The following is a 16,035-nucleotide window of genomic DNA, read 5'->3' on the forward strand; positions in this document are numbered from 1 at the left end:
ACCTGGTCCTCTACGGAATCAGCCTAATTAATCAGTTAGAGTAGCAATTTGCAGTGACCTACTATTTATCAAACTGAATGAATCAGAATTTGCCGCTTGGCGTCTTCTTCGGCTTGATTTTTGAGGATTGCCTATAAAACCGAGGGAGATGAAGTCAGACGAGACACGAATGGAGAATTGTTACCACTGGAATTTTAACAGATACGTTTCACGAACTGGATATAGGGGGACCCCTGCCCCCCCCCCCCCAATATATATATATATATATATATATATATATATATATATATATATATATATATATATATATATATATATATAATAAAACTTGACCTTTAGACCTTTGGCAACAGGTTAAATGACATGTTATGGCATGGAGTATTAATATCACTTATACTTTACCACTTATAATACACTTATACTATCACTGTACGAAAGGTAATGATATTGTCTCTAATACTTCACTTATACATGTGTACATTTATAGTTATCACTGAAAAACAGATTGTATGACATAGTCACTAATACTTTATATAACTTTATATAATTATTCTCTCACTGAGCAACTAGAATCTCTACAACATGGGCCAGTTTTTAAAAGATACCTTTAGTCTAAAACCGATTAAGGATTTGTCTGGAATTTAAGTGTACGTGGACCTGGCTTTGTTTTATCACTGATATTAGAAATTACTGATATTATCTGCCTGTACTAGAACAAGAAACACATTGCTACATATTTTCGTCTAATACATACTTGATTTCAATTTTATGGAATATTATCATCACCAGATTTTTTACTAAAAGTTAAGGCTAATTTTTGGACTAAAGTCCTCATGTGAAACAAGCCCCTTGTCATCATTAAGTGGATTGGCTGGCTGTTATAGTATTAAGCTTAAGGTCACGGACGCTGCAAGTCATGAGGGAGAGCGCGACATTAAGTACTGAGGACAAACCGAAGTATGTATGGCCTAGTCAGGCTTTAATGATATCCTGGACTGAGCCGGAGTGATTTCTCATGGGTTGATCAAAACTAACGACAAAAGGTTAATCCAGTGCAAGTTGAAACGCATCCCATCTGCTTGCGTTCTTCTGTAGAGTCAAGGGTGCACGTACTTTGGAAAGGCCAAACTGGATTGACCTTGGCTTCTGCGGCGTCTTTAATGTTCGGGAATTCAGAGGGTATTTACAGTGTATAAGGGTTGGCTTTGTAGCTATAGCTGTGTGTTCTCATCATTTTATCTACCTCAGCCATAAGGGCAGAAATTAAGTGGAAATTAAAGGGAGATGATCACCCCTTGTTGCTATTTTTAGGATACATGGCCTGCCCACTATTAACAAATGCGCTCCTTACAACCCTATACCTTTTTGTTGTTACCTTTAGTCCCCGAGTGCAGTTTTGCAGCGTTAGAAAGGCAATCATCACATACTGCAAATTATTTTAATGTACTTATCCGCCATAAATGTCGCTACGTAGTTTAATAGTTTAGATACAAGGATTTTATGACTGGGTTCCCATGCCTAGATCGATCTAACAGGATCGATCCATATCCAAGGGGTTTCTCGTTAAATTGCTTTCAGCTTAAGGAGCTTAGATGTCTGGCACGCCCACTGAAGCTGCGAAAAGATAATTAATTACCCCCCAGCAGCTTCAGTAGGCGTGACAGACATTGTGATTGCAATTGAATGCCCCCTAAATTGAATTGGCTTTTTTTTAGCAACTTTCATGCCCGAAATGCCCATTAAAACAAACCTGGGGTATACATATATCCCCACACGTACAGTATCCGGATTGGTGTACGTACTAGTATAGAAGTGAGTAGATTTAGAATGGCGTCAACAGGATGTCAACGTCAACAGCAAACTAACCACATGGTTTTACGTCTAAGTATCGACTACATTTTATCTCGTTTTTTTTTAAATTAAATTTTTCCTGGAAAACACGATACTTCTTCAACTATCGCCACGGCATACCGGTCCCAGCAAGATGACGATCTTCAAAATCAAACTTGAGTTCTAAATTCCCCAATTTGAACAACTATTGTAAAAGAAATGGAGACAGGTAAATTTCACTGGCAACGATAAAGATAGATATATAAAACTAGAAACCGTGTTACACGTGGAAGATCTCAATTTCCTCCACTGTTTTGGCTACGATGCCCGTTGTTGATAAAGGGAAACTGGTTGGAAATCCCAGGAAATTGACCTATTTTGCAAAATAAATGTAGAACTCACACTGCTTAGCTGAAATTACTGATGGTCAGGGAAGAAAGCGGGCTGGTCGATATGGCCATGTCATCAATTGCAGAAGCAGATTTAGAGGGAGGGGGGGGTCATGGGGTTCCTGACCCCCCCTGCAATTTCAGAAAACTATGTCACATCAATATTCCCCTCTAGAAATTGGAGATTTTGACTAGCTAAATCATAGTTCTAAACCGTACCAAAGGGCAATGTCGGCTCTCCAAAGCACCAAGATTTTTTCGGGGCCCTTGAGCAGGCCCTGAACCCCACATCCAGGTTGTCTACTTCGTTCCGGAAGTATTAATTTGATAAAGTTCGTTCCGGACACTCCCCCCCCCCCTTCAAATAATCCTGGGATCCGCCCCTGAAGTTTTAGTGGTCGAATGTGAAATGTCTTAGGATAGAACTACATATACATATACATGTACATATACACATACCAATATCAATATCAATAGAACTGTGTGATAGGCAGTGCAATCGGAGTTCGCTTGAAATGTTTACAATCCATTACTCCGGACTATAAATAGATTTAAATGAGACTGCACCACGGACGCTACAGTTCAAGTTAATGGCCAGATAAAAGGGATGTTATTTTCTTTTTCTTGTCCTGGAAGAATTCCTGTTTGACGTCATTTCGTGGAAAATAAAAGAGAATCAGAAAACGATGCCAAACTGTGACCCCAGTGATTGGTATCAAATGCCCCGGATTGTTCAAAGATTGGATAAAACTTTCTCTTTATCAAATTAATACTTCCGCACCCACAAACATCTAAAGAGAAATTCCAAGAAAGTGGCTTAAATGATGCCAAACAGAAAGGGCACAACACCGCGGCAGTAGAAAAGGGACTTGGAATGCTCCTACTGCACTGCTAGAACACGTCTCAGAGATTGTTGTACTAATATAGCATGCTAGCTCAGTGCTTGTTTATCATGTGTGAATGAAGACATAATAAACGTGTGGAGAATGTCAACAGAGTACACCCACGTCAAAGAATTGCAATCTGGTTGTTTTCCTATTTTTTCTTACGTGTATTCCATGTTTGCATGCTTTATTTAACATCTAGCAGCTAAGTTCATACAAAACACTCGTCATCAGGGCTCTGTAACTCTAAAGCATCGCGAATTGCGACCGTCGAGCGCAAGCGTCTCTTTTCCATAACTCGGGATTTACTCGCCCCATATAATAGCCTCGAATTAAAATGTGATATCGCTATTCGAGATTCGCGATGCTTTCGAGTTACGGAGCCCAGATCCTACGTCATACCCCACACGTGAAACGCACTCATGAATTCCTCACACACTTTGGTCTCTCGTACCGTATCTTAATATACGTCACTTTTTATAAAGCGCTGACTCTGAGTCCTGTTATTTAGTCATTGCAGGCAACCGACGTGCGTACTCGATGACGTCTGTTATTGTCTTTGTCAAAATGAATACCTTTCATTTGTCTGGCTAGATTTATTGCACGCATTCTTTATCAATGTGGTTATATGAAAACTTTGCAACATGGCATTCGTGAGAATCTACGGTGTAGAATGACGCACGGCCTTCCAATATCTTACTGCTACTGTTATAATCCTGTTTTAATGAGGCGTTTTGTTCAGTTTTGGACAAAGTCGAACGGAATCGTTATCTGGGACAGCTGAATGTCTGTAATGTTAATATCTCTGGTTGCAATTGGTTTCCTATATCAGGCGATAATTAAGATACTATCACACTCCAGCTTACAGCACTTATATATAAGAGAAAATTACCTATACGCAGACAAACACTAGGGGTTCGTAAGACATACGTCACGTTGGAGAACATGTGTGTTTTGAATAAGCGGAGGGAGATAAAATGTTTTGCGCCCGTTAAAAAAATTAAACGCTATTTGTATGCTTATTCTCATACGGTGAAGAAAAAGGCTGACTGAATACGCTAAGAGCTGTGCGTATATAATCAATTTCATATTCAGACAGGGCCTTTACCAAACATTGAAATACAGCGACAAGTGGAGAAAATTCAACAGAACGATTCGTACCCAAATTTGTGTTTAAGGGGCCGTTCCCAGACCTTATCGTACTAAATGTAGCGAGAAACCCCTTGGAGATGGGTCGATCCTGTCAGACCGATATGTGTATGGGAACCCAGTCTAATACAGTTGGCATGCCTCGGTGATTAAGAAAAAAATGTTGAAAAAAAAAAACATTTTGTATAAATTCTGATACTCATAACGTACCTTGGGCTTGTATCAGTGGCAGCAAGCCTATAGGCAGTTTCATATCTGGCACTCTAACACTACGCGTGTACAGATATCACCTAAATACATGTACAAATAGATATAAATTGGTAAGTACTTGTGCTCAAGCGTTTTCTCATCACGTCGTTTTGATCGATACGGCTATTATGTAAGGCTGGCACGTAGATGACTGATTCTGTCCAGGAAACTTTGATGTCAGTTTATACGCAGTTTTAAAATATGAAAAGAAAAAAAATGCGCATTAAGTGCGGATGATATATTAGTCATTTGCAAAAAGTAGGCAGGAAAAGAAGCTTTAATATACTGGGTACAACTTAAAAACCTGTTTGGGTGCACAAAAGGTAAAAAAAAAAAAAAATACCACAAAAACTATAATAAGTGAACGTCAATTGAATTTTGTGTATCTACTCCTTTTGTTTTTCTTCGAGTGTCTCATGAAAGTGCTGTGTTTCAGGTATCCATTCATCTTCAAATTGACCGACCGAAATGAAAAGCACGATTTTCTTTAGTGTTTGTTTTTGTCTGGCTTCGTTGTGCTTTTCCATGGTGGCATTTGTTCCTCCACGGCTTCATGGGTCTTTCTTCTATTCCTGTTTAAATTTGCAAAGCCATTTGAATTTATCTAATTGCCGTTGCATAACAAAACTGGATCCTGAGACGATCGATGTGTTTAGAAGTGAAAAAAAAAAGTATTCTTCGATCCCTTTGTCTTTCTACAAATACAAGTAGATCTGGTATATGATATGGCGTAATAACATCAAGGCGTTCGACTTAATAAATCTCAGACGCCGTTGAGACGTGAGAAGTGAGAATTATGATGTATGGAGGCATGGTTTCTTGCTGTCGTGTTCTAGACGTGATCTTTTGCCTGTGAGAATTGACGGGTAGAAGACATTATAGGGAACTGGAATTGACGCTGTACCTACCCATTCTAATTACCATACTTGCATACATATACACCTTGCTCATTTTCAGTCGGCTCTGTTCATTATTAAATAAACACTGGACAACCATGGCAGTTACCTTGCAATGAGCACGATTTCACAGTCAAAAAGAAAGCGGTGGTGCATGGTGTTTAAGAGAGAGAGAAAGAGAGAGAGATGAAACGCAGTTGTTATTGATTACACATGCCATTTTAACTGCTAAACGATTAAAATACCAGTGCAAGACTCGATATTAAATCCGATTTAGATTATGCGACTGGAACCATTATATCGACGAGACATATTGAACCAAATAGGGTACAATTGCGTCATGGGAAATGATTCAGTTTAGAAGGAATTAAATTAAATAGATACTGTTTATCAAATAACTGTATATTCCTTATATGCAGGCGCTCAGTGCAATGAATACATTACACAACATACATAAATACAGAATTAAAAAGGGGAAATAAATCCTAGATATTTAATTAATTGTCCATAACTATGTAATCATATCCGGCACAAAACTGCTGTGAAAACTACGATTTATATACGATATCCTTTTCAACTAGTAAGTTTCCAATTCATGTGGCACTCACGAAACAGTATCGGGGGTGAATGTCAACCGTAGTGGTGAAAATTTGATACCTCGGTTTTGTAAATTGACATTTCCAGGTAAATGACATTTTCCCTTATAAAAGCCTCTATGGCCGCCTTTAATACTATGCTATTAACTGGCATAGAAATGGATCTACGTCATGGCTGTTTCAGGCATTTGTAGCCAAACAGAGAGTTTCTGACCAAGATTGTTTCATAAATCTCTCCTTTGTAACATTAACAATGTATTACCGCTAATCAGATTTAAGGGGAAAATAATTATTTTCAACGTCCCGTTAACTACGCAATAACCTTCCATATCAGCAACCGCAGCCAAAGTTAACGAAACGTAATAGGTCTAACTCCAACCAAACGGAATGAACGTTTTAATACGTTTTCTGATATATATTTGATTAAATGGGGAGATAGACAGCATAAAACGATAACTATATAGACAGTGAGCAATTTGTTAAAAAAAAAAAAACATACCCCGCTGGAAGTCTCCGTGGCGACAGGCATCAACAGGGACCAACACGGCACCAATACTGAAAAGGCTTGTCAATATCTGGTGAAGCTTTATAAATCCTCGTATCAAATGACGTGTGACTGCGATCATCTAGATCTAGGGACGCGATTAATATCCATATTTCACACCGTGTAAGTAACTGCTTGACGTTCTACCCTCACGGAACCGACAACCATTATCAGCGGATGATACCACTCTACTGCAGGTGATGATCAGGCGCAATTTACACTCAGTGGTTTTTATCTTACATTAATATCAGAACTTTTTATCCAACATTAATCTGAGCACGATGTTACCTTGGCAACTAACATGGCAGCAGTGGACGATACATAACGAGCGGGTTATTAATTTGCTACGAGATGTGGGTTGAAGACGGAGAGGGAGGGTGGCCGACAGAAAGGGGGGTGATTTGATATCATAAGGTGTCTTTAATATTTATATTGAGTCTTATTTTAGAGCTGGCAATCACATAGAAATCCTTGTTACATAATATGTTTATTCTGTGTCAGCCCCCGCAATCGTCTCTTTATTTTGATAACGACGGAGTAATTACAAAATCCAAACACAAAATAAGGTGGCTTTTCACACCTCATGTTATCTTTGGTGATATTGGAGTTTCCTGCCATTGCATTTTACAGCTAACCTAGGTTCTAGATTCCGGTATTGCCGGCTCAATCTTGATTTCATATACAACCCATAGTAGCAATACTAGTAAAAGCGACTCCACCACAAGGTATATTTAGCAAGCTAGCTTTTACGTTGCTCTCACACTAAGGGTATTTACAGCGAGACCTAGTCAACAATTTGTGTGATAACCTGCATGTATTGCGTCAAATCTGAAAATGAAACAGCCATCACTATACCGTCCTACTGTGCTATGCTACCTAGTACCTATATAAGAATATCATGCTATTTGTTGCATATAGCTATCCATGATAATACAATGTGTAGACCGGAGGTAGAGGACTGGATAGCCATCCATTTCAGGCCCGTAGCCAGCAATTTCAAAAGGGGGGTTCTTTTTTTGAAAAAAGTGGACATTTTCCCATAAAACCTTCATGTACCTAGAACAAATTTTACCCAGAGTGGACCTTTTCCCAGCAAAAGGGGCGGTTCTTTCGAACCCCCCGAACCCCCCCTGGCTACAGGCCTGCATTTGAACTCTTTGTATGTGGTCATCCATCACGATCTTTTCATGTCGATTACTGTGGGAACACTGCATCCACGACTTCAACCCCGAGAAAACACGTGGATCCTGTCACATGGCAATCTGTATGTTATTTACACCTGGATACACGTGACCGCGTGAAAATCGTGAAAAACACGTGGATGTAAGCACATTAGACTCAGGCCCGTAGCCAGCAATTTCAAAGGGGGGGGGGGGTTCTTTTTCTGAAAAAGTGAACTGAGTTGAGCCCTAAATGACCATCTATCTAGCTAGAGACATATCTGAGAATATCTGTAAAAAAAATCTATCACTCGCCCTGGTAGAGGGTAGTCGCTGGAGCACAGCACTTGAGGGGTATTTTTAATTTTCTGACGTCACAGTGACTTGTCTTTAGATATTTTTTTCAAATAAATACTCAAACAAAGCGCTTTGATTGGAATTGTCGCTCAGGGGGCGATGGTGTAACGTGACAGAGAGTCCCTCATGATAGAAAGTCCGCTTCCCATTCATTGGTACAGGTAAGTAGAATTTGACACACTCGTGTCAGGCTATCCCTAACCATCATAACTATATGAAGAGCAAACCCTCAGTTTCGTTTCACCGGTCCGGTGGATATGACGTCACAGACTACCTACCCCATGTGGCTCATTGGATTGAGTGGCGCCACTGGGATCCTAAGGCGTTGTATCTGTCACTGATAAACAATGATTTAAAATAGCAAATATAATAAATGGACAAGGCAGCTTTTACCCCATTACCATCCTCAACCAAAACCCTGATCAATCTACCAGTACTCGGTCGACTGTTATGAACCGTTAAAACATTGAGCTTCAACCGCAGAGTGATGGCTGTTGGGATCTACATGTTATAGACAGAGCAATGACATGGAGACATTATTCAAAAGTGACAAGGCAGAAAAAGCTGAGGTTTAGGGTTGAAATATCCCTGTACCGGCTGTCACCCGTATCTAATAAAGCATTTGGAAAGTTTGTGATCAATTTTCAATAAAGATGTGAACTCTGCTCACCCCTAACGCAACCAATAGATCAATTAATCCATCAATCAATGAAGCAACCAATCAATCACAAAACAGCTTTGTGCCACATTAACTATGTCACAGTCACGTCAAGAAATACAGTATTCCTCCAATAAAGACAGCATTGTACCAAACAACCTATTTAATAATCACGGCAAGACGCACAGGCATCTACAGCAGGCAGACAAAATTCTGTTGAACATTTCCTCCAGGTGACTAGAGGCTGAGCTAATGGGAACAATCACTAATTGTTCCTACACTTAATAGTCAGGGTCATGATTCTGAGGTCTCTGGATACCTCGAAACTTCATTAGATCTTACATTTATGTATTCATACATTTTAATAAGGTTCCCAGAATGATTGGGAAAAGAAATAGGAAATAAAATGTCTTAATTGAACACGTCTATATTAATGCTTGTACTCAACTGGAGGTTGTTTAATCTGGAGAGGAATGGTTACGTAAGAACTGGGAACCGTGCAGATTGATACACGTGATGTTTTATCAGGGATATGAGCATGCATGCTTCCACGTTGCGAGATCGGACAGAGGTGCGACGCACAATTGCTTGATTAGTTCCTAATTTGATCAGCAGACAATTGTGTATGACATACGACGTTATGGAAAACGTTCCTGCCATTAGCTAATCTGTTTTCTGTATTCTGTGGCTGATGAGGCATTTGATTGTACAAGACATACAACACTTTGAGCCTTATCAATAAAATTACCATTTTCTTACGAAAAAAAAAATAAGAAAACAAAAACCAACGTAACTATTAAACGTGTATTACGGTCATTCAGATTATTACATCGCACTAGATCGGTCGGGGATTTTTCGCTAAAGTGCAAACAGCGGAATCAACTTAATCAGCACAAGATAGTTAATTACCTCATAGCTGCTTGTGGAGGCGTATCAGACAATTAAGCTGATTCCACCGATTGCCCGGGCTTAAGTGAGAATCCCCTGCAGAGTTGGACCGACCCAGCTAGCATGATGTGTTAAACTAAGACACGCTGCTGTACGAAACGATCACACGGTTACTGCAAGAAAACGCAAAACGTCTGTACGTTTCCTACTTCAGATGTCGAATAAATAAATAAATAAATAAATAAATAAGTAAATAAAGATTAATTAAATGTCGTGGATGCGCGGATTACATTAATAAAGATAAAAAGAAAAAAAGAAAGGATAATTAAATGTAGATGGATGCATGGATTAAATCATATGTCACTCCAGCAAGGCAATCAATCAAGCTGTATATCATATGGCAGTGAAATAGTCTCGTCCTAAAAAGAGAACTTCCTTGTAAAAAGTGGCGCTGCACAGCTATGATATGCTCCCTGCAGCCAACCATCCATCATCGTAGACAGATCCAGTCATCAATTTGGAATTAGTGCGGGTCATTTGAGGAATTTACCAGTCGGGAGGATGGCGATTTTTTTCATAAAATGAAGAAAGACATTAGACAGTTACACCGTACAAATTGCGGTCGGGTTATGTTCCATTTGTCATGTTTTTTTCTCTTTGTTTCTGGTCTACAACACGAAACACGTCTCCAAAGATAACTTGGCTGTACAAACTACCACAACATAAGACTACAAAACAATCTATTTACTTCATCAAATATATACTAGAAAAGTAGCAAAACAAACTTGTACCCCCCCCCCCTCAATACCCAAATTACATATAAGTACTATTCTCTAATGCTGCATGGAGATAATGGGTACGAAGACGCGTAATCTCTGACCTTGACCTTACTGTGTGAGAGTGGACAGGAAGTGTTTCCATAATCAGATTCCACTTGTCAAAGTCCCGTCCACACTTAACCTCTGAACGACACAAAGCTGGCTGCTGTTTTTCAGTGTTGAAATTCTTCACCTCTTTTCTTGAAAGCACAACTGTCATCTGACTTCTCGAACAAAAAGATGCCATACTATGCGAAACTCAAAGGTGTCTAATTGTACCTCCATCAAAATGTAAGGTTTGAGGTTTTGTTTTTTCTGTTCTGTTCTATTCTTTTTTTTTCTTTTCAAGCTGTCAATAATGATTGTGCTGGTAATATCTAATGGATGACTTCCGGTGTTTCTGCACATCACTGAATACTTCAGCCGGCGAGCAACATGCCACTTTAATGAAACCAGAATAAACAAGAGGTTCAGATATTTACTACCTGATGTGATTTACAAGAAAAGCGTTTATGCCACAATGTAAAAACATCCACAGACGTCCATTTATGTGTGATAGGCACTTCAAACATCACTGCCGATTATTTTTATGGTTTGTGAAGAGAAAAAAGCACGCAATTCCTGGACGCATCATCTTAAGATATTTCCCTATGGACACACGTAAGAAGAAAACGGTAAATGTCACTGCAGCTCAAGCATAGCTAAGTTCTTTAACGTTAATGGAGTTCGTGTTATCAGACGGCACTCTGAAAGAGGACAGAGGGGCGACAAGACATGGGTCATGAGTGAAAAAAAAAATATATATATATATATATATATATATATATATATAAAGGCTATATAAATGCATACATATTTTTACACAGACTCCTGCCTTCTCCTACTTTGGTACTGTTGTATAGAGAGACCAAGAATTAGCAAATCATTGTCAAATTAACCTGGTGGCTTTCAACGTGTTAAAATACCCCGACAGTAAAAACGAGAAAGACAGTCTCGTGATCTAGCAATTCCCCGTACTGTTCCCTTCTGAGGCGACTTGACTTAAACGGTAACCGTATAAACGTTTTCAAGAACTAATTCATTGCGGTAAAACTGGTGGCAGTAAACCGCACTTACTGTAATTGGTTTTCAAGTAAAGAGATTGTCTGCGAACAGGAAACACGTATGTGAGCATTTGATGTTAGACAATGTACGTAATCCTTTACGTATATGCAAACAGTGTTAAGCGAATTATCTGACGTTTTCTCTTCCCACAGGGACATCAAACTATTGTTTGTCAACAAAATCAGTGAAATGGGCTTTAAAAACCTCTTAATGCCTGGTGTTAATCAAGGGGAGGCGGTAAGTACGGAAACGGCGGTAAACTGATGTAAATCAACGGCTGCGAAGAGGGGGGGGGGGGGGGGGTAGCTTTGATCTCACATCCCCAGGGCTGAATTGCGTCTCCAGTCTTGTGACGTCACAAATAGATTTTGCTTTTATCAGATACTGGGGTATCTGTGCGTGCGTGTGTACATGTGTGCGCTCGTGAATCCTTGTTAGGTTCAGTTTTTAGTTTTCTAATGAACATCATAACAGGCATTTATTTATTTATTTATTTATTTATTTATTTATTTATTTATTTAATGAGTTGAGGTTAAAAGAGGTAAAAATCAGTTAGATAAAACTTGTAAGTTGTCCCTAAAGTAATGTAACTATAGCGGGGCACCAGCGGAGAGGAGATATCAGACCTTTCTTATCATGATAGGTTTATTCAAAATTATTGCAACGAAAAGGTTGAACTCGAACAGATACTTGACTTCAAGCAAAAATAAAAAGAAACGATTTACATTAAGATCAAAATTAAGTTCAAAATAAACACGGACCTGTAAAGGAAGTTAAAGAAAACTACATGCAGATGAGAGTGTTACGGAAACGTTCCATCTTGATTTTTTTGGCAAATTAAAGTTGAATTGGTAACATCTGAGGTCTCTGTAAGATCTGGTGGCTAAAAGATAATTCAGCTTATCCTTGTTATTCTTGATATTATAGATACTCTTAATGGCGAGGTTAAGTTGAATTACCACTTTACCACTTTACCACTTATTCCGTTATTTGTAGAAATTTCTGGTAGTTTCTTGTTGATGCTCTTTTACCTTTAACGCGCCATTGAATCTCAGGTCAAATAGCGCACACTGTATTAACTGAAATCGAGGCTGTCTTGACATCGAGGTCACAGGTCAGGTGGCAGGTCACATGCCGGGTCAGAGGTCAAGCGATTCCATCTGTATCTCACAGCCACAAGCCTGTGCTGGGCGAGGAAGATACGCACTTTGATTAATGACTCTTTCAACACAGAGTGGCACATTAACAGTGGTAAATGACTTGATCTCCGGGCCCTAGAGAGCGGCAGATTTAGACTACAGTGTATTGACCCGCTGATCAAAGGCAATGCCCGACTCTTGGTTAATGTAAGGTCTTATCAAAATGCAAAGGGAAAATGCAGATGTGCAATTATAACCATCAATCAGCACATATCCATGCCGTGGTAGATTTGCTGAAATAATCAATCAAATGTAACTTTTTGTTGTTTTATTTAGTTGGACTGTTAACAATGGGTAGAGACAATGGGGTAATTCCCTCACAAGAATTACTTTGCACAGAAAAAAAATTTATACGTGCCCGGCCATGCTGAATTTAACTTCACTCTTAAAGCCTAGATTACATTTAAGCCTAGGTCCCAAGTACGTTTTGGACGCACGGTTTTTTAAGGTTCCTTGCGTCCGGCTAGGACGTAGCTAGATCGCAGGGATGGAAGCAAGAAGGGCTGTTGATAATGTCGAAAATTTTCTACGTGCTGTTTGCGTCCTCCAAAAGTCGCACGATGGACGTGCTCCTCACGCACGAACTCCCACGTTTTCCCCAATTTTTGGCCGTAGACCACACGTAGCACACCCAAACCCAATATAGAGGTGCATTTCACAAGTTCAAGTCTTAAAAAATGAAATTGAATGAATTCGATGTATTATCCAATTTTTTAAAACTTACATGTGTATAGAACAAAAACCCACAAATGTCCCAATTTTACGCCCACGGGTTTCTCTTTTGTAAGTAAATAAATTGATAGCCGTTTGAAGTGAAAAAAGCGTAAGAAAGAACATACGTTACCACTGAATCGCCTGATACAAACACGATCATTAGTTGAGCACTGTGGAAATTTGTGCAAGCTAAACACTATCAGAACCCTATGAGTCATTAATAATGGAAAAGTGATAGGAAAATACCTTTAAATTGACCAGATCTAGGAAAATTACTTTCAAACTAAAGATCATTTTTCATTACAATGTCCACGTTGATGACTCTTTCAATAGCAGTTATTGTCAATTGTATAGATAATTGAAAACTTTGTTACCTAAAAGTTATCTACCACTGGTCATATTCGTCGTGAATTTAAAACTCATTGACAGTTTCAAATTTTGGGTGTATTAGTTACAATACCAACTACACCTCGCTTCCTACGCATACCGTAATGTAACGTATGTTCCACAGCCATAGAAAAGATACTGGACACGAGTTTAATAAATATTGATAAGAAATTTTTCGCGTCTTTTCGTAGAATTTATTGAGGTGTTTAAAAGTAACTCAGACATCAAACGTGCTAACCTATTACACAAACACGATCCGCGTATCAAACGTCTTAATCATTTGCATGTAAAGAAATACAGTTCCCAGAAACATCTAACCTCCCACCTCTTTAAACGAAGCCTTTTTCAACACACCTATAGGTTTTCAAATACAGTAGAGAATTCGTTCAAAATGAGCTTTACTATCCTCTCTGAAAGGTCTAAATTGTCTTGCGGATTTCGGCACTTTTGGGAATTAAAAAAAATGTATATATATAATGTTTGTTCCATCTATAAAAAGTAAGTGGCTCACAAAATTACGTTTTTAAGTCTTTCTATTGAGTGGGTATAAGAAACAGGTATCACTTTAGAGTTCTAGGGTCTCTACGGTCCTCATCAGTCGCTATTTAAGACACATTATAGGCTGCATGATATGTTGTAAAAGTTTCCTTGAGATTTCTTAGATGTTCATACAGTGTGATGGATGATTTTTTTTTTTTTTTTTTTTGGTTACTGGTGCTCTTGGGCTCTACTATAGTCGTCTCGTTCAAATGTATACAGCTTGCCTTTTTTTCCTGCTACTCCCATCCGTCGACTTTTCGATCAGTTCATCCCCTTTTCGCGAGTTTTCGACCAACGATTCCGGCAAATGCCAGTAGCAGCGGAAAGAAATCTGAGACAACGGTACGTCTTCGCAATCTTCTCAGCCACTATATTATGCAAAATGTTCATCTTACTTCTTGGTGTAACTCGTTAAACTTGACCCACTGTAGCTAAAAACATTTTCTATAAGTCATCATATTTTTAGGATGATGAGTCTTATTGAATATTATGTGTATATATAATATTATTTTTATCTTAGGATAAAGGCAACAATTTGCTACATTGTTATTATTGCTAAAATAATTAGGGTAGTGGGGTTATAAGATATAAAATAAATTGTTTGACCAAATCGATATTCTTTGTTGCCTTCTTTTTGTTATAAATAAGACTATGAAAGTTTGTGGTACACTGGGATGGAGGAGACATAAAAGTAATTGCTTCTGCACAGTACTAGTGTTAGCTTGGGTCTATAGCCTGCTGTATGATGCGTTCTGTCTTAATTTTGGGGCATGTGGGAAATTCAGGTGGTTCCGTATTTCGTCTTCTACAATGGCTAAACGTTGCCGGATAGCATTTTCCCTCTTTCTTGCGGAATTAACCTGTGATTGTAGTTCTTTAATTGTTCATTGTGACTGCCTTCAGTTTCTTCTCAATCATTTCCACATTGTGGCCACCTCGCACACACAACAAGTCTCTCAGCTGGTGATTGCTGTGGACTTGCCTCGGCAACTTCTATAGCAGCTAGGAGCTCTTCTTTCCTTTGGTGAAGTCTACGTTTTTGCGATTTAGTCTTCGCATGCCTCTTTTGTCTTTCACGACATTTATAAGGAGGCGGAAGGTAGGCCTACATAGTATTTTGAACCCGTTTTCTTTCGCTTCCAAATAAGCGTCACCCTCGATTTTTTACGAGATCGATATATTTTTTTAAATCTCAGCTCTGGTTTCGCATTTTTTTCTGAAATAATGATGTTCCGTTCGGTATCAATGTATTTGGCACTGCGCTCACTGCGCTCGTTGGCGATTATTTTTTCCTTCCATAGTCTTGTTTGACATTTATTTCCGTCTTTGACATTCATTTCTGTATTTGAATTAAATTTTTTATTACGACAAAATCATTCACTTCGCTGACATCGTTACTGAGGATTTTATGGATTTATTTACACTTGTAACTAACCTCATCTAATCTTTAGCTCGAGCAGACGTCAAAAAGAACCACCTGACATCACAAACAGAAGCTATTTTTCTTTCGGAGCCAGTTTCGGGCACAAGTAGATTTTCACTGGTAACGTATGTTCCGGTAACGTATGTTCCAGGCCACCTAATTTTTATTTTCATAACGTGTTCTTATATATTTTAAAGTGATTCGATCATGTTAAATTAAACATGACGTAAGGACGTTTTTTATAAACATT

General features: G+C 38.7%; 1 protein-coding gene across 2 annotated transcripts in view; it reads right to left on the minus strand.

The window, feature by feature from the left end:
- Positions 1-16,035, minus strand: part of LOC106178005 (G protein-coupled receptor dmsr-1) — a 43,952-nt gene that overhangs the window by 10,685 nt on the left and 17,232 nt on the right. Inside the window, exon 1 of one of the 2 annotated variants that reach the window (XM_013560981.3) lies at positions 6,493-6,751. The exons of the other annotated variant lie outside the window; for it this stretch is intronic. The gene's annotated coding sequence lies outside the window, so the exon portion shown is untranslated. Of the gene's footprint in view, positions 1-6,492; positions 6,752-16,035 lie in introns of those variants that run through there. 2 annotated transcript variants of the gene reach the window in all.

The sequence above is a fragment of the Lingula anatina genome, chromosome 9 (genome assembly GCF_051362555.1).
Source record: "Lingula anatina isolate TDL-2025a chromosome 9, LinAna3.0, whole genome shotgun sequence".
NCBI lineage: Eukaryota > Metazoa > Brachiopoda > Lingulata > Lingulida > Lingulidae > Lingula > Lingula anatina.